Source organism: Ceratotherium simum, chromosome 10, assembly GCF_057802395.1.
Source record: "Ceratotherium simum simum isolate JZ-2026a chromosome 10, ASM5780239v1, whole genome shotgun sequence".
Lineage (NCBI taxonomy): Eukaryota > Metazoa > Chordata > Mammalia > Perissodactyla > Rhinocerotidae > Ceratotherium > Ceratotherium simum.
This window is the reverse complement of record NC_141909.1, coordinates 55,380,422-55,400,484: the sequence shown is the minus strand read 5'-3', so window position 1 is coordinate 55,400,484 and position 20,063 is coordinate 55,380,422. Positions and strand designations below refer to the sequence as shown.

Below are 20,063 nucleotides of genomic sequence, written 5' to 3'. Positions count from 1 at the left end.
ATAGTTCTGGACAGTCTTGTATGCAAGACTGTCCTAAACGAACTAAAAGAGTTAGCTGAATGTTGCATTATAATATCATGATATTTTGCCTGCACTGGACTTTTAATCCAAAATGCTGTTAGAACACTGAAAAGAACAGAGATAGGGACTTCTTGTGGAACTGATTGCATAACTGTTTTTGTGTCTATTTGTTCATAGATATTCTCATATGTGGCAGAATTTGGTAGCAAGGTCATGGGAGAGGAGACCTACAGGTCTCACCTACCAGAAGGAACCTAATATCGATGAATGATCCAATTAGCTTAGATCAATTCTTGTAACATGCTTCCTGAGAATGAACTGAATGAAGTGGGGAGAGGCATTTAAAGGAGAGGAAACCTTATTGATATGGTTGGTGAGTTCTTCTTGGTGAAGAATGCATTCTTTAGATTTGTTTGTTTAGGGGGAGATGCTCTCTTTGATTATGCATTGGTGCTCCCTGACTCGTCCCTTAGGATCCATTTTGAAGGGGAATTATAGTGCATTCTTTGACGAGGGGGCAGAGCAGAGATAATTGGCCCACACTAGAGTCAATCAAACTACACCCATGGCAGAGAGCACTCACTCCTGAACTTTTGGTCAAAGACGTTGACTGGGCTTATTTCATAAAATATGGGTTTCACAGTGCTGCACATTTCACGTGAAACTTGTAGGGACATAAAAACTTGGGGACATTTTCCTTAAATCACCAGGCCAAAAGTCTCATAAACATATTTTCCACCATAAAATATAATTGTGAGGCATAGTGTAGTCTGTTTTGTCTGAAACACATTGTTTATTTGTGTGGTAATCTGAGCTCTCCATCACTGAATTAGCATAATGGCTTTAGTCTGCTTTTGTCTTAGGATATTGTTTAGAAGGAAAAATTAATATGGTCTGTTTCTACTAATCACAAATTTTGTATTTCTTTGATGTACTTTCTTTGATGTGGGGGAAAAGACTAAATCTCTTTTAAAGGAAGAAAAATGTGAGTAAGTCTGTTTAGCATGTATACAATCTCAAGAATTTTGTAAGATCCACAAGATGGGGAAGCTAATATTCTGTTTGGGGCTGCTTTGCTTGTTAGAGGAATTTAATTACAACTCGCGTGGCTTTCAGGCTTGTCAAATATTCTTATCCTAAGACTGTAGAACATTTTGCAACTATCTTGTTTGATTTACTAGGCTACTGAGGGACAAGTTAGGTAAAACACCAACTAGACTTTTCTAGAAACAGGAGCCAAAGAGCCAGAGTACTGCATCCTCTTCATTGTTCCCATGCTTCTTCTTGTGCAAAAGAATTTTGTTTTCCCCAGATGGCTTCAATGGTCACTGCAGAGCTGGGAAACTTGATCCTTCAGTAGCCAGGAGAGCAGAACTCTCAAAATGTTTTGCTTCTGCCAGCTGGAGAGGGAAGGACTGAATTCACAAGCCAAACTTAACTTCCCCCATCTGTTTACACATTTATAGCACTGAAGCCAATGTGCTCTAATGTGTACACCTTTCTTTATGCAACAGGAGTGTCCTTGAAAGTCTGTTTTTAATTCACATTTTCATAGATCCGTAGATTTCCCACTGACTTAAATTATAATTTCAGAGATATTTTATCGGAAATTTGGATTGATCTCCAATTGATAATGGCTTTAACTTTCTGTCCTCCAGGCTTTCTATCCAGAAATTAATGATATGTAAATGAACACAGAAGTTTAGAAGCCTTTGGTAAATTCTATTATAAAGTGAATAACCATTCCTTACTTCTTATACAACCATTCGTTTATGCCATAAGCGTTTCTGGAACTCCTGCTCATCTCTAGACACCTGGGGTAGAAAATAAATAAGGCTTGACGTCTGCCCTTACGGGCTTTACAGTCTCCTGTGGAAGATGGGTGTACATCTGTGGGTATAGCTCAGTGTAATTAATGACATGAAGCCAATGTGCACTGGACCCTGGGAGTCGAGAAGAGGGAAATCTAATTCATCCTGGACATCCAGGGATAGTTTCCAGGTTTTGTCGGATGAGGAAGAATTAGCCATGTGAAGAAGGGATGGAGACATACAGGGCATGTTAGCAGTGAGAACAGAGCATGTGAAGGCGCGGGGGTATGCAGTAGGAGGACATCTTGGGGGAACTCTAAGCTGTTCCATAAAGCTCAAATCAAAGGTGCCTGTGAGTAGTGTCGCCCAGGACTTCTCATGGAGGTTATATATCTTTGTTTGAAGCTGCAGGTCTAGCAAAGTATGGTAGTTGACACATGAACTCGAGCCAGACAACTTAGGATCACATCTTGTCTGTGATTTGAAGCAAGTCCCTTTAGCCTCTCTGTGCATTGTTTCCTCGTCTATAACATGGGTATTATAATAATGTTATCTACCACCTAAGGTTGTGGTGAGAATTTAATCAAGGAACAGGGCCTAGCGTGTAGTAAATACTATGTAAGTATTTGTTAAATAAAAAATGTGAGACCAGGAGGGTCAGGGCAGAGGCTTGTTCATAAAAGACACTCAAACAATAAATAAAAAATATCCCAGAAATGTTCCTAATGAGAAGAAAAGACTTAGAGTAGCAGTTCTCTAACTCTCCTTTGAGTAAGAATTACCCAGGAAGCTTATTAAAATGCAGATTCTTGGTCCTACCCTCTGAGAATCTAATTCATAGCTCTTGGCTGGGATCCAGGAATATGCATTTTAGAAATCACCCATAGCGATTTTCACACAGATGGTCCCAGAATCTTTTTGGGACATTGCCTGAACTTTTGTGCTTTTGGAGCATGTGACCCATAGGGACTCAGAAGACCTGTGTCCAGCTCCCAGCTTTGCCACTTCCTGGTTGGACAAGTTGATAATGCTGTGAACATCCATTTATTTGTCTGGGAATAATATCATTGTACTACTGTGAAGATGAAATGAGATGTGTCTCTGCAAGGCACCAGTGAACTGACCGTTGTTAACTGGTCTTTTTATTGGAATTGAGGGTGCCTCAACCCACAATTGGGCAGATAGGAAGCCTCAATGCTGATGACAAGGTTATTTTAGGATTGAGGAGGGGGAGGGTGGTTGAAGCTGGACCTCTAGCCGCTTTTCTCCATAGACTCCACCTATCTCTTCTATGGCATCTGGATTAATTATCCAGCTAATATTCCAATGCTCAGCAGACATAGGTAAAGGGAGTTGCTACTTTATAAGGTGAACAGTCACATTATCAGTCAGCTCTGCTTTTAGAAAGTTCTACAGATTAAGCCAAAATAAGCCTACCAGTAGATTTCACCATATCATTTTAGTCATTGAGTGTGGAAGGGTTAATTAGAACAAGCTATTTGGATTGACTGGGGCCAGAATCCAGAACTTGGGTGAGGAGAACACAGAGGAGGGTTGGCTGGCTGATGGGTCTGGCTAAACGTCATGCAATGTTCCCTCCCAGCTGTTTAAGTTAACACTCCCTATCAACCGATGGGTTTGGCTATAGCTACAAGTTCATAGCCCAAAGTGAAAAGAGAAGAGAGGGTTTAGAAAAAAATAAAGGATAGGAGAGACATTTTATAATTTATTAAGATAAAAATATATTTGGTGCTAGATATAAACATTTTCCTGAAATATAGTTGCTTCTGGTTTAGGAATTCAGCAACCACCCATAGGGACTTACTGTGATGGAACAAAATATTAGGACTAAAAACAAAAAAACTCTCAATTGGAAATTTAGGATATATAAAACTGGTTTGAATTGTATTTTATTCTACTTTAATTTTAATAGAATCCAACAAGAAAAGAACTGAAATCCAAAATTGCCTCTTTGTCTCTAGAGGTGAATTTGAAGTAGATATTATTGCTCTACTTAACCCACAAGGTTAAAAACTAATTATTACTGCTCCTCTCACTGCCTGTTAAGAGAGAAACAGATGCACATGTAAATATGTGTATAAAAGTGTCTGAATGTAAACAAGCTTTGCATTAGTATACGCATTTCATTTAAAGATTTTGATATTTTCTGTGAAAACATTTAATTGTTTATATGATAAATTAATGAAAAATTGTAGTGTTGAAATCTTTATTTTTCTTTGAAAACTATCGTTTTTCAAACTATATGATTAACTGCTAAGGGAGAACTTTTACCTGAAGGTAAAGGAATGCTTGTGATTTTTCTCCCTTTTTATTTATTGATTTTAAATGTAATCATTACTTTTGTGTTATTTTTTTCTCATTATAATAAATCTCATAAAGGAAATGTAAATTACAGGTGGAGATGTGGTCATAATGCTTGACCCATTATTTAAAAAGCTCTCCAAAATTTCCTGGTGAAATAGATGGATAGTTGTTTGTGTTTAGTTAGAGACAATTCACTGGGTTGCAAGGAGACATTTGTATTAAGAATAAGGGAATAATACTTTTGTTTATTACTATTTCAGAGTATATCATTACAATTACCCCATCCACTATTTATTAAAACGATAAATGATCAGAGAAGAGTGATCAAGGACAAAGGATGAATCTTAGAAAACCAGGAATGGTCCCAACCTGTGCCCATCTCTCCAGTCTTATTTCTTGCCGTTTGTCTCTTTGTTCTCTACATATCAGCCCTTCCTTCTTTGAGTTTTTTGAATGTTTCACAGCCTCCCTTCTCTGGTCATTGAATCGTGCTGTTCCTCTGGCCCCTAACTCCCTTTATTGTTATTATTTTTTGACCCAGTACTACTTATTCTTAAGGCCTCAGGAGAAATGCTATTTCTTCCAGGAATGCTTTCTGATTTTTCTCTCTACTCCCCGTCTAGCATGCTGTTCTTTCTTTATCTTATCACTTAGCACAAATTATGATTATTATTCCTTTCACTGTGAATCTTCCCAGCTATACTATAAACTCCATGATGGCAGGGACTCTATCCTGTTCCTCATTATATCCCAGCACAATGCTTGACACATCTTAGGTACTTGACTAATACTTGTTAGAAAAATGGATAGATGAATGGATGACTAGATGGATGCATGGATGGGTGAATGGACAGACGGATGGAAGGATATAATGCTCATAGAGAAGGGCAGATGTTGGCCTCATGGGGCAGGATCTTACTAATAGCAATTTGAGCCAGGAAATTTGTACTTTTTAAGTTCTCAATAACAAATATACATTGATTGACTGATTTACTTGACTGCCATGCAAAAATGCAAGTGATAGGCAGCAAGTAAAATATGAACATCAAAATATGAAAGCTGATAATATCACAGTTATTTCCTTGGCCAAAAATGGGGGAAAAAACCACGTTGGTTTTGGAAGCTCTCTAAAAATGTATTTCTAGCATTTAATTTTTTTGTAAATGGTTTTCTTTATTATGTAGTATGTTAGACATCTCTAGAATAGTGCTGGCAAGTCTTTAAGTCAATTATATGCTTATTGGCAAAGTGTTTTAAAATATTTTGGTAAACTTTGGAGCGGTGTGCCATTCAGCAGCTCACATGACATTTCCATGTCAGTATGTTGCTTTTTTATTGTGTTTTGTTCACTCATCACTTGAGTGCTTCTTGCCAGCTTTTGTTCTCAGGATGGAATAGGTTTGAATTTTTGGATGAAAATATGCAAAGTGGTATGAGAGCCTCAAACAGTGTTGTGTGATTAGAAGTGTGTAGTGCAGTCAGAAGGAAAGCAAGTTAGAATTAGCTGTCTGGACTCTGTTACTCTGAGAGGATTTTTGTATAACTGTTTGTAATGGTTTAAATCTGAGCAGCAATTTTTAGACCTACTAGTAATAGAAAAGATCAACCTAATCTTATAAAAGTATGTATGAGTAAATAAATAAATCTGTATAGTTATAATTATAAATAAATACATAAATAGATATATATACACACACAGACACACACATTTCTAAGCTTTACACTAGGGTATAGGGATGATCGCCTATGGAAAGGAAATTTCTGGGGATCTTTTGGATCTCTTTAAAGGAAGCTGCAATATTATTACAGTTTGAGGCAGCAGCTGCTGGTGACAGTTTTTCCCCTACAAGGAGGCGAAATGATGCAGACCAATGGTCTGACATTTCCCAAAGCACTATGAAAGAACAAATAAGAATCAAGCATATTGCTTTATGCTTTATTTGGGGAATTTTAGAAGTCTTTGGCAAACTACTTTTTTTTCCCCCTCCCAGGAGAACCCCTTGACCTAATTTAGTAAGTTCTAACTGAAAGATCTTGCTCACAACACAGGGTATGGTTCAGAAGTGGTGTGTTGTTTTGTTTTGGGTTTTTCCTTTTAAAGTCTCCAGAAAAATTCAGGTCAATCTGATATGTTTACACTGAAGTAAACTGACATCTGAATTTCAATACTAATGGAGCAAAGAGTCAATATAAATATAGCTGCACAAACTCTATCATGTGTACAATAACCATAAACTAAGCTCTTCTGAATGAAGCTGCTATCTGAAAATATGTTAGCTTACCAACACTATGAAGTTCCTAAAGCAAAGCTCAATAAAAATTAAAATTGCTTTACGTTTAAAGAAGCTTGTCATGTCCAAGTCACTTTAAAAGGCCTTCATGAAAGAGAAAACACATTTAGCAATATGCTTTGAAAAACATGCAAAGACTAGATAGAAACCCTGAAGCTACCTCTGTGATTAAATGTCCCAGCTAATATCCATATTTTATTGAAAACGTATAACTTACTGAGCTGTAGCTCCACTGGGCTCTTTAAGGAGCTAAATCGGTAGAAGAATAGTGCATCAAGTTGAAACTTCAGAGGCATTCAGGAATATAAAATCTATCCTTAAACTTGTAAAAATAAAAAAAAATCACAGTACAGATGTTACTGAATTACTAATTGTGAACCTTTCTGAGCCCTAATTTTTGCTAAACACAGGTATTTACATGTAGAACTATCCACCCCTGAGAACATATGTCTGGAAACTGAGCAGCAGCTGGAAATTCTCATTCAGGATGGGGAAAAAAAAGCCTGTAGTTTTTTTTCTTTACGAAAAGGAAGCCAGCATTCATTTTTAAAAGCTCCTACAAGATGGGAAGTATTTAAAGTCTGCTGTTGAATTTCAGATGTTTGCCTATATCAAATGTCATTGGAAAAACTCTTCATTTGAAATGTTTAAACACGGAGCCAAGGAAATTTGAAGATGAATGAGAATACCATCCACAGACTCTACAATTTTTCTTATTTTGACATTTGTCTCTTTTTAAGGTTTTCCACTTCATTTTTACTTTTTCCAAATGTTTATCACAGAGTAGTTATTATATCTAGAAAATTCAAATTCGTGCCATGTCAGGTACATCCCAATTTCAAGTGACATAAATTCTGTGGTGTCCTAACTATGTCTAAAGTCATTTGAGCTGTATCATGTTTGATGGTGGAGGTATTATGTCTTAGAAATGAAAGTTGAGGATGTGACTCACAGACTCTGATTCTGATGGGCAGTTTGTCATCTTGCTCATTGGAAATCACAGAGGGAATAAATGAGAGTCAGGATATTTCAGGATGGCTCCAATTTAAGCAGTGTTCTGTTGCTGTATTAGTGAGCTAATGAGACCAACGTGCCCCTTTCTCTGATGTGTATTAGGTACCAGCATGGAGAGTCATGAAGGACAGGCGTTTACTCACCTCATATATTTTTCACAAATATTTTAACCATAGTTTTTTATTTCTTTAACACCTAATATCCCTGAAGTAGGCTGTTTTGTCATGTATTCTAAAATGTTTCTATGATATTGCCTGCCACAGGATAGGATTTGTAGAAGACATTTCTATTTGAACTTTAAAATGTAGTATTTTAATTTCTTAAATACCAACAAGACCTTATTTAAATGCTGAGGGCTACACTGTGAAACATAGTCTAGTTGGATGATTTCCAGATAGGTTTTTTAAAATGTTGTAAATATTTCACATTTATTTTTATCAATAAAATGCATATATATATATATGCTTTTAAAAATTGGAAAAGGCAGTAGGCTTATAATGAAAACCTATAGTCCTGGATCTTACCCCTAAACTTGTTGCACAGAGAAAAGCTTATAATTATTTTGTCTGTTTCTGTGTTTATACTTTTTTTAGTGCCTTTATAGCTCTAAATATATTTGTAATATTGGCTGAATCAAGTATATGTGTGTGTGTGTATGTGTGTGTATAATCACCATTTCTTGATTTGTCAAATTTAGATATTATCTGTTGACTTACTATTAAGGATTTAGTTTATTTGTACTATTACCTCTCCACTCGCAATACACTTCCATTTTTTAGTTCTTCTCTTGTTACCTATGTACCTTTAAATAATGTACTTAGTCCTGTATTTCTATCTTATTAACTGTTGACAGTATTTAATGATTTCTTACTTTGTAGGATGAGACTGTTACCCTTTCCATAACTTCTTCTCCTTTTAATACCTTCTAGTTTCTCTCATTTGTGCTTTTAATTTTACATTATTAAGGTTGATATCATTTATATTCTATTTTGAACCATATTAAAACTTTAGTGTTTTGTCTGTAGGTTGATTCCAAAGGTTAAAAATGAATAAAAAATTATTATGAATATGTATCACTCACTACTGATCAAAGTAGTATATATACAATGATTATGTTGCCTTATTTTGTATAGCTTTCTGTTTTTCCTAGAGTTTCTAATTGCTTTATTTTTCTTTGCATAGTCTGCCTTTATGGAATCCTTAAGTGCTTTCAGCTTCTCAGAAGGTAGAATGAAATCTTTGGAATTCCCCCTTTTCCTGAATACCTCCTTCTCCCAGGCTGAAGCAACTGCTATCTAGGCGTCTTCTCTTGCATTGATCTTCTCTGAATCTTTCTCTTTCTCTTTCTCAGTTTAATCCCATTTACTGCTAAAGCGTATCTTCAGGAATCTTCCTAAAAAGGGCATGTAGGAGGTAAATATTTTGAATTTCTGCATATCTGAAAATGTCTTCATTAAGGTTTAGGTAGATCAAGAATTATAGGTTAAAAATAATTTTCCCTAGGAACTTGAGAGACATTGCCCTATTTTTTTTAGCGTCCAGTATTGCTAATAAGAAATCTGATTCTTGTTCCTTTGAAAGTTACTTTAGAAACTTATTTTTAGGATCTCTTACTAAAACATCTGGTTATGATTCTTTTTTTGATGGGCCCTTTTGATGGGCCTCTTGATAGGCCCTTTCATTCTGAAAACTTGTGACCCTTAGTTGTGGGAATTTCTTTTAAATTATTTGATTATTCCCTCTCCTCTGTTTTTCTTATTTAGACTTCTCTCTAGAATTTTTAGTAGTTGGGCCTTCTGGTTGGGTTCTGTACGTCTTTTCTCTTGTGTTTTCCATTTTTCTCTCAATTATTTGTTTAACTTTTTGGGAGACTTATTCAAAAGTATTTTCTTACCTTATATTGATTTTTAAAATTTTTTTGACTATTATACTTTTGATTTTCTAATACCCTCCTTTAGTCTCTGGTTGTTCCTTTTTTGTAGAATCCTGTTCTTATTTTTTAAGAGTTTTTAAAGTTCTCTTCTGTTTCCCAAATTATTCAGGTTTCCTCAAGGGTCATTTTTGTTTGTTTGTTTGCTTATTGTAGATATTTTCCTTTATCTTTCCAACTTTCTTCAAATGTCTGTCAATAGTTGTTATCCAAATATATTTAAGAATGAAAATTTTTTTATAATTTTATTTATTTATTTATTTTTTCCCCCAAAGCCCCAGTAGATAGTTATACGTCATAGCTGCACATCCTTCTAGTTGCTGTATGTGGGACGTGGCCTCAGCATGGCCGGAGAAGCGGTGCGTTGGTGCGCACCCGGGATCTGAGCCCAGGCTGCCAGCAGTGGAGCGAAGAATGAAAATTTGACTGGGAACTCTGTGTCATCAGAGATTATAGCCTGGCATCCTGCTTTTTAGGGTGTTTGTTGGAAATCTGGTTGTTTCCCTGCGGGATTTTCCAAGTTTGTTCCTTCTGTTGATCATCCTCCCTTCTTACATGTATCAGGGTTATCGGTTTATCAGTCTTCTGTTCAATTCCATCATGTAGAATTTTGCTGGAATGTTTCATCTATTACTATTTTTTCTTTGGTTTTGTAGATTTATGACCATTTGGCTTCTTGAGTTTAATATTAATGGGAACCTGGGAAGACATGGGGTAAACTGATTTGAGCAGTTTGGCATCTTGAGCTGGAAACATCTAGAACCAGTATAAATCTCATATCTTTTTACAGTTGCTTGAGAAGTTAAAATGGGAAGTAGTTTGGTGCTACCTCACCAAAACATAGCTATAAGTTGCTTTTATTTATTTGTTGCCTAAGAGAGTCAGTGTTATCTCCATGCCTTTTGAAGTGAAAGTAGTTATGGATATTGACCTTTATTATTTACTACTTTTATGGTACCCTGTGTCTTCTTGCAAATAGTTGTTATGGCTGTTACTAATAACTGTAATGTTACTAATAAATTATAATATTACTAATAAATTGCTCTTGTTTAGCCCATTTCATAAAATGTGTGTGTAATTATAAATCCAAACTACTCTAGACTATATTTCAAAAATGGGAGCATAAGTTCCATTATTAATATAAATGCAAGGAGCACAGACTTCTAATGAATCCAAACATAACATGTATGGAACATGTTATGTATGTACATATATGGAATGGAAACATGTATGGGATGATACAATAGATTTTTTTTTTAATTAAAAAAATTTTTCCTTTTGAAATAATTTTAAATTTATCAAAGAGTTACAAAGACAATACAGAGAATTCCTGTGTACGCTTCACCCAGCTTCCCCTAATGGTAACTGTGGTACCACGGTTACCTGACTATGGTACATTTAACACAACTACGAGATTAACATTGGTACAATACAATTAACTATACTCCATACCTTATCCAGACTTCACCAGTTTTTCAGTTCTGTCCTTTTTCTGTACAGGATCCAATCTAGGATACCACAATGATCAAGTCCCTTAGTCTCCTCCAATCTGTGACGTTTCACAATTTTTCCTTGTCTTTCATGACTTTGATAGTTTTGAAGAGTACTAGTCCGATATTTTATAGAATATTCCTCAATTTTTTCTCTGATGTTTTGTCATGGTTAGATGAGGGTTTGGATTCTAGGGAAAAATACCACAGAGGTGAAGTACCCTTTTCATCATATCAAAGGTATACAATACAAACGTGACTTTCACTAGTGATGTAAACCTTGACCACTTGATTAGGGTGGTATCTGCCAGATTTCTTCACAGTTGCTATTTTCTCTTTACATATTATATTTATTTCAAAGAAGTCACTAAGTCTAGCACACAGTCAAGGGGAGAGAAATTAAGTTACATCTCCTGCATGGAAGAGTATCAAAGAATTTTGGACGTATGTTAAAACTACCACAGTAATTAATATTTTAGAGGGGCTACTTTGAGTCTATTTAACTGTTTCTTCTTAAAGTTTTGCCCACTAAAATGAGTATTCATCATTGGATCTTGTCTGTAGCAGTTACTACTGGATGTTCTAATTATTTTCTGTTTTCCTCCTTCTTTCTACATTTTCTCTTCAGAATTCTGTAAAGAAGACTTGTCTCTTCTCCTCCATTTATTTATTTCTTCAGTCATTTATTTATATCATTATGGACTTATGGACATTTACTTTATTCTTTGGGTTATATGGCCTACTACTGTCATCATTTGTTTCGTTTCTCAAACGGTCCCAGCTTTGGTCATTGGGAGCCCTGTCAGTTGGCTCCTCTGCCTTTTGACATGCCCAATATTAGTTTTTATTCTTATCATTATTTTTAACACTTCCATGCTTCCTGGTACTGTAAGATGCTCTAAGCTCATCCATAATAGATGTTTAAACTAACGCACAGAGTGGACAAATCAATAATCTGATTAAATGACTATGCTAGATGCCATGAGGAATAATGAACTTTAAGATATAATTTCTGTCTTCAAGGATCCTATAATCTATTTTCAAAGATAAAATAAACTAATGAAAGACAATGAAAAATACAAGGCAGTATAAGATTAAATTAGTAAGGGCTGGAGAAGCTCGCAGAAGAGAAAAAAAAAATAACATTTAGCTGAATATATCAAGAATGGAGACCCAGAGAGATGGATATAGTTCAGTCAAATAAAGTGGAAAGGAAAAGACATAAGTACAGGAATTGTTATTACAGAGTGTGAGAAGCAGTAAGAGACAAAGAAAATCGTCTTAGGTGAAATGGACAAATGTCTTGTTTAGTGAGATAAAATCTACTAAAATAGATACAAGAAGAAACGGAAAATAGGAATAACTCTGTATTTGATAAATTAATTGAATTTAAAATTAAAAGCCTTCCCACAAAGAAAATCCCAGATCCAGATGGTATCATTAGTGAATTCCTTCAAACATTTAGGCAAGATATAATGCTAATCTTAAACAAATACAGAAAATAGAACACTTCCCAAGTCATTTTTTGAGCTCTGCGTAACTTTAATACCAAGTCCTGATAAGGACACCATAAAAAAATTACATATTGATATCCCTCATTAGCGTAGACACAAAAATATTTAACCCACAATTAGGAATAGAATGCAGTGATATATAAAAAGAATGATACATCATGGCCAAATTGAATTTATACCAGGCATGCAAATTTGCTTTAACATTCAAAAATCAGTCCACATTAATGGAATACAGGATAAAAATCATATGATTATTTTAAACAGCATTTGACAAAATTCAGCACCTAGTCTTGATAAAAAAAACTCTCAGCAAAACTAGAAGTAAAAGGAATCTTCCTTAATCTGATAAAGGGCATCTATGAAAAACCTACAACTAACGATATTGAAGCAATGAATGCTTTCCTCCTAAATCAGGAAGAAGTCATGTGTGCCCACTCTCACTAATTCAATTTAACATTGTACTGGAGGTCCTGGCCAATGCAACAGGATTAACTAGTAAAAGAAATTTTAAAAGTTTACAGGTTGGAAAGGAAGAAGTAATTAAACTGTCTTTATTTGCGAATTGCATGATTGTATATCTAGAAAATCCTAAGGAATCCAAAAAGATCTATTTGAACTTACCAAAAATCTATTCAATTTAGCAACACCTCAGGATACGAGGTCAATATAAAATAGAGTTCTATTTCTATACACCAAGAAACAATTGGAAAATAAAATTAAAAATACTACTTACACTAGCATCAAAACCATAGGATAATATATTTAAAGGAAGAAGTATAAGACCTGTACACTGAAAATTATAAAACATTTCTTTTTATATTTAACATGCGTATTATGTTAGTTTCAGGTGTACAACATAGTGGTTCGACATTTATATACATTACAAAATGATCACCATGATAAGTCTAGTAACCATCTGTGTAGAACATTTCTGATAGAAATTAAAGAAGACTTAAATAAATGGAATGAAATACTGTGTTCTAGAAAGGAGGACTCAGCATTGTTAATATTTTGTTTTTTCCCAAAATAATGTTGACAAGTTGGTTCTAAAATTTATATGGAAATACGAGGACTTATAAGAGTCAAAACATTTTTTCCTTTTTTTTTATTGAGTCAAACAATTTTTTGAAAAAATAATTCTTTATTGAGCCAAACATTCTTTGAAAAAAGAATGACAGTGTTGGGGGACTCACTCTCTGATTTCAAGACTTACTAAAAAGACATGAATAATTAGGAAAATATGATATTAGATAAGGATAGACACATGGATCAGTGGAACAGAATTGTCAGGAAGTAAACAATTACATAGTTCATTGATTTTCAACAAAGACACCAAAGCAATTTCGTGGGATAAAGGATGGGCTCATCAACCAATGGTGCTTGAGCAATTCATTAACTGTATTGAAACAAAATGAAACTTAACGCCTACCTCACACAAAAATTAATTCAGGATGTATCATAGACCTTCACATAAAAGCAAAAACTGTGAAGCTTCTAGAAAAAAATGTAGAAGAATTTCTTAGAAAGATGGCAACTATTTTGTAGGATACCAGAAGCACTAACACTGTAGAAAAAAAGTCGATAAATTGCATTTCACCAAAATGAAAAACTCTTGCTCATGAACAGACATTGTTAATAGAAAAGCCACAGACTTGGGAAAATAATTTGCGGTACATATGTGACAAAGGAGTTGAATCCAGAGTATATAAAGAACCTTTACAACTCATTTTAAAAGGACAAAGAACACTCCTCCCCCAGTGGGCAAATTACTTGAACAGAACCTTCACAAGAGAAGGTATCAGAATGTCCAATGAACATTTGAAGATGTAATAATGACATCATTAATCATAAGGGAATTGCAGAATTAAGTTCCATTTCACACCCACTAGAATAGCTAAAAATAAAAGCCCTGAAGGCACCAAATGTTTATGAGGACACAGGAGTACGGGAACTCTCATACTGGTGCTGGTGAGGGTGTAAAATAGTACAGCCATTTTTGGAAAACTGGTGTTTCCTTTGAAACTTAAGCATGTGCCTGCCCTGTGCCCCAGAAATCTCACACCTGGTTATTTCCTTAAGAATAATGAAAGCATACATCCACAAAAAGCCTTATATAAGAATCTTCATAATAGCTCTGTTTATAATGGCCCAAAACTGGTTCAACCTAAATGTCTATCAACAGGAAAATGGATAATAAAGTATGGTGTTTTCATACAATGGACTATGACTCGTACAATGGAATACTCCTCATTTATACAATGGAATAATGCTCATGAATTAACTAATAGATTTAACAACAAGAATAAATCACAATCATTATGTTGAGCAAAGGAAGCCAGACAAAAAAGAATATGTACTTTATATGTGAAGTTCAAGGACAGGCAAAGCCATCTATGTGATAAAAATAAGAACTCCCGTTTTGAGAGGGCTTGACTGGAAAGGAACTTTCTGAAGTGATGGAAATGCTTTTCATCTTGACTCGTGTGTAGGTTACTTGGGAGTGTACGTTTGACAAAGCTTACTGAATTGTATACTTAAGATTTGTGTATTTTGCTATATGTAAATTATATCCCAGTTGAAAAAAATTAAAGACATAATCTTTGATATTCTGTACTGATCTTTGGAGAAAGATTTATCAAACCTTAGGTTTTTAGTATTCGTAAACATAGGAAGGAATGTGACGTTTTTCAAACTCAGCATATCTCAAAGCAAAATTCACTACTGCTTTCCACTCACCAGGCATGCAGACACATAACAGTTCCCCTCTTGAATCTCCACATTCTGACAGTGTTCTTACAATTTTCCCCAAACCCAGGCTCAAAATATTCTTATAATCTTTGACTACTTCTTTTCTTTCATCTAATTGATGGAATTTCTTCTATTCTCTGCATTTTTCTTCTGTCTAGCCTTTCCTTTCTATTTCACTGCTCTCTAATTCACCCCTTAGCAATAGTCCTCTCCATTTTTTTCTTATTCTGAGTACCGATGCCACGTTCATCTTTAAAAACACACTCCTAGTCAAAATCTATCCAATACAAAAACACTTCCAATAGCTCTAAGCCAGTCTACAAAATTTCAGATTTGTAATCTTGGAATTCACACTCTATTCTTATTCTCCAGTGCCATAAAATCTCCACCCCAGTCTCCAGATGCGTCACAATTTGCCTCCTCTCTACTTCTTTGCTCACTATTCAAGGGATATATATGTTATCTTATAGTTTTCACGTTTATTTGTCGCTTTTTTGAAGGTACCTGTAATTGTAGACAGTAAGAAGTTAGTTGGGAATTGCTCTATTGTTTGTTTGTCTGTTTTGGTTATATGAAGACACTGCTGCTGAGGCTTTATCACTTACTCATTTGTTTATTTAACAGTATATATTGAGCACCTGCCATATACCAGGCACAGTACTGGGAGCTGTAGATTTGGTTGCAAGCATGATAGACATAGTCCCTGCCTTGAGAGAACTTGAAGGAGGCTCTGATTAGAGAGGAATTTAAAAAGTAATTATAATTCAGTGTGATAAGTGCTATGGAGGGGGAGGAATGTCATATTAGTTGTGTATTGCTGCTCAACAAATTACCCTGAAACTTAGCAGATTCCCCAGAGAAACAGAACCAATAGAGTGTGTGCGTGTGTATAATGTATATGTATGTATATATGTCTACATATATATACACATACACACACATATATATAATATATATGTATATGTACACATCTGTATCTCTATCTTTACCTATCTATTTATTGAGAGAGAAAGATTTATTTTTAGGAATTAGCTCATGCAGGTATGGAGGCTGGCAAGTCCAAATCTTCAGGGCAGGTCAGCAGGGTGGAGATCCAGGGAAGAGTATGTTTCACCTTGAGTCCAAAGGCACTCTGCAGGCAGATTTCCCTTTTTCTAGGGAGACCTCAGTCTCTTTTGCTTTAAGGCCCTCAAATGAGTGGATGAGGCCCACCAATATTATGGAGGGTAATCTGCTTTACTCAATGTCTACTGATTTGAATGTTAATTTCATCTGAAAAATACCTTCACAGCAACATCTAGACTGGTGTTCAACCAAATATCTGGGTACCGTGGCCTAGCCAAGTTGACACGTAAAATTAACCATCACAGTTAGAAGTCTGGGCATGGTGTAAGGGGATCCTCCAGCTCAGGGTCTCTCACAAGGCTTCAGTCAAGGTGTTGTCTGGGCTCACAGTCATCATAGCTAGGGCAGGATCTGCAGTCACACTTTCAACTGGGGCAGGATTCATTTCCAAGCTCACTCAATGGTTGTGGCAGGATTCGGTTCTTCACAGAGCCTCAGTTTCTTGCTGGCTGTTGGCTGGAAACCTCTCTCAGTGCCTTGCCAAATGGACCTCGCCATAGGGCCGTTCACAATATGGCAGCTAATGTCGTCAGAATCAGAGGGCAAGAGAGATGTCACTTCCCATCACGTTTGCCATATTCTTTTCATTAGAAGTCACTAGATCCAGCCCACACTCAGGATGGGGAGTACACAGAGGGGAATACACAAGGTGTGTACTAGTATAGAGTCAAGCAAGAGAATCACTGGAGTGTCCTTCTAGTTTAAAATATATTAATTCTACAATGAAAAACTAGAGAAGGGGTGAAATATTGTTGTGACCTAGGAAGATTCACTTAAGGAGGTGAGGCTTCTAGTGTGCTGTGCAAGGTGGGTTGATACACCTAGAGGAGGAGGAGACACAGCAGTAGTTCTTATAAATGGTGTACATCTGAATCACTTGTGGAGCATTTTAAAAATGCATAGGAGAGACCTTGCCTCTGGTGATTCCAATTCAGAAGACCTGAGTGATTATGATGTATCCCTAGTTGAGATTCACTATAATATAATGAGCAGACCATTTCTATTTGACCCAAGGGTTTGGGTCAGAAATAGTCAGTTTTAAGGTTAGAGAGGGTGGTGGGAACAGATATTCCCAGTGAGGAACTTAGATCTGATCGTTAAGAAAATAGGGAGCCATTGAAGGTTCTTGAGTAGTGGATGTACATAATTAGAGTTGCATTTTAAAAATTATTTCATTTATGCATTCATTCATTTTTATTCAGAGATTTATTTATCACCACCATGGTACAGTCAGAGAGGATGGCAGATCTTTTGACTGTTTTCAGGATGAGCTACCAGAAGGAAAACCAGCTAGAAACTTATGGTAGTACATAAAATGTGATGTCATGAGTTGGATGAATGGGAGGAAGAGTTGATAGAATTTCATAATTCAGTGGAAGGTATAAAGAAGGGTGAAAAGAGAACAATGACACCGGGTCTTTTGCAGGTTGACTCCTTATGCAGACTTCCCAGGGCTGGGAGGCAGGGAGGGTGTGAGAGAATTCAAGACACTGTGCTTTTGGCTCTTCTGTTTAGTACAATACTGTATGTGTCTGGCAAGGACAAAGTAGTGTGACTCAGTAAGCCCTTGAAAAAGGGATTTATTCAGAGGGACTATATTTTAAATCCATAAATGATGAGATTCTTGCCAAGCTTCTTTTGAATTAAATAAGGCCCAGAATATGGAGGAAATAGGAATGTTCATTAATGTGATAACACAACATTTCTAAATGAATAATACCAAATCAAATAGAGTCTTTGTTTTCGTTGCTTCTAGAGAATCAAAGTCACAATCATTTTGTGGCTCTGTGCTTGTAACAATATAGTACATCTTTTCATTATACTTTCCAGAATAAAAGGGCGTGTAGTTTCTCTGCACAGTGACAGACATGTTTTCTTGAACAATACCCTGTAAAGGTCACATTGGAGATTTGAGTCACAAGCCCTATGATTTAAATTTGAGGCTAAGTTTAAAAATGGTGTGTCTGGAGCTTGCCAAGTTCCATTAAAAGCCGTGGTGTCATTTTGGATTACAGTTGAATAGAACAGGATCCAGTGGGATATTGTATCTTTCTTAGTAGCAGTACATAGATTTTCTTCCTTGTATCATTGCCTGGCTGTGTTGTTATGGTAGATATCTACTTTCACATCAAATCCTGGAAAATAATGTCTAATTTCATGAATCTATTTTTTTTCCTAAAGTGGCTCATTTTCTATCTTTTCACTTATCATCAGAGGCTTTCTAAAAGCGTAATCATTTGTGCATGTTTAGTTATGGTTGATCTTGAAGGCTACCTTCCTCATTGAAGCCTTCTTGAGTCCCTTCAATCCCCAATAAAGAGATTCTCTAACTCTCTAAAGCTTAGGAGCACTTTTTGCCTCACTGACGTCATCGTGCTATGTTATATGACCATACTCCTACTTCTTCCTAACACTTGATGAGTTCTTTCTATGTGCCACACACTGTATATAGGTTATCTTACTCAATGCTCACAACAAGCTGTGCGGGAAGTATATCATTTCTGCATTTTGCAGATGAGGAGGCTGAGTTTAAAGAGTTTAAGTACCTTGCCCCACATCATACAGCTAGTAGGTGATGAAGCAGGAACATCCCCAGGCAGTCTGGTCCAGACCCCATTCTTCCAAACACTTATTAGTACAACCTTCTTATAATTTCTGACATCCTAGTTGTATCTCCCTCCAAGGCAGTAAGATGCTTGAGGGAAAGACTATCTTATTTCAGTATTCCTGGAATATTCTGACTTACTGATTGACTCATAAGTATGCAATAAATAGTGGCTGAGTGAATACTTGAAAATTGTCATTCAGATTTTATGGGAAATGGGGTCTACAAGTTTAGACGTATAACCTGAAACTTTGCTTTTAAGCGGTATGAAGAAAACAGGATGCTACTATATGAGGTTTTAAGTAGAGTTCCTATTTATTTTGTATTCCTGTCATATAGGTTTGATTCTATGGTTCAAATACTGTCTTCCCCATTCTTTGTCAAGTTCTTCTTCCTTCTTTTATGCAAAGATAAACTGGCTCTGTTCTTTTTCTTTTTTTCCCATGTAATAATCCCAGGCTCCAGTCCCGCAGAACTCTGAAAATGCTACCAATGATTTTTCCCTTTTGCTTTATTCGTGACTTAAGCTTTTGTTGCCAAAAATAAAATAAAATAAAAAATTTAAAAGTTATGCATGACCTTCCCGCTCCATCCTTCTCTAGCCTTTCTGAGGAGCTTCCTAAGTGCAGTGTGGGTATGAGCTAAAAGTTCCAAGACTCAGACAGAAGTCTAAAGCATTCCAAGCGGGAACTTCTGGGAGAATTTTGAAGTGTTTAGTTGGTGGGCATTGACCCTGAATCACACTGTCAGAGTGGTTACTGGGACACCTGGTGGAGGGTAAGCTTCAGGGCTCTCTGTGTTGGCACTAGAACGACCCGAAACATGTAGATATTTAACTAAAACTATAGAAATCTGGATGGAGCCCTGCCGAGCCTTGCTCAGTCACCCTCGGCTGTTAAGATGGACACAGCCATGAAGAGATACAGTAATGTCACTCAGACAAATCCACAGATGTGGGCTCCCTCCCTAACTGCATCAGGAAAACCCTTAGGGAAAGGTGGTGTTGTCTTTCACCGAGACAGCCAAGGAACTGTGGGTCACCCAGGGACCAGAGGGAGATGAGATGTTTGCCTTACTATCCTTGATGTAATACAGCACACAAACCTGCCCCATAACAAAAGGGGACTACTGGGTTTCCAATGAATTCTCTCTCTTTGCATAAGGAAGAAAGGTGAGAGAAACAGTGCAG

General features: G+C 36.1%; 1 protein-coding gene across 3 annotated transcripts in view; it reads left to right on the top strand.

Annotated features, from left to right (window-relative positions):
* The window catches only part of ENOX1 (ecto-NOX disulfide-thiol exchanger 1), a 548,889-nt gene that overhangs the window by 253,856 nt on the left and 274,970 nt on the right, over window positions 1-20,063 (top strand). The window lies entirely within an intron of this gene.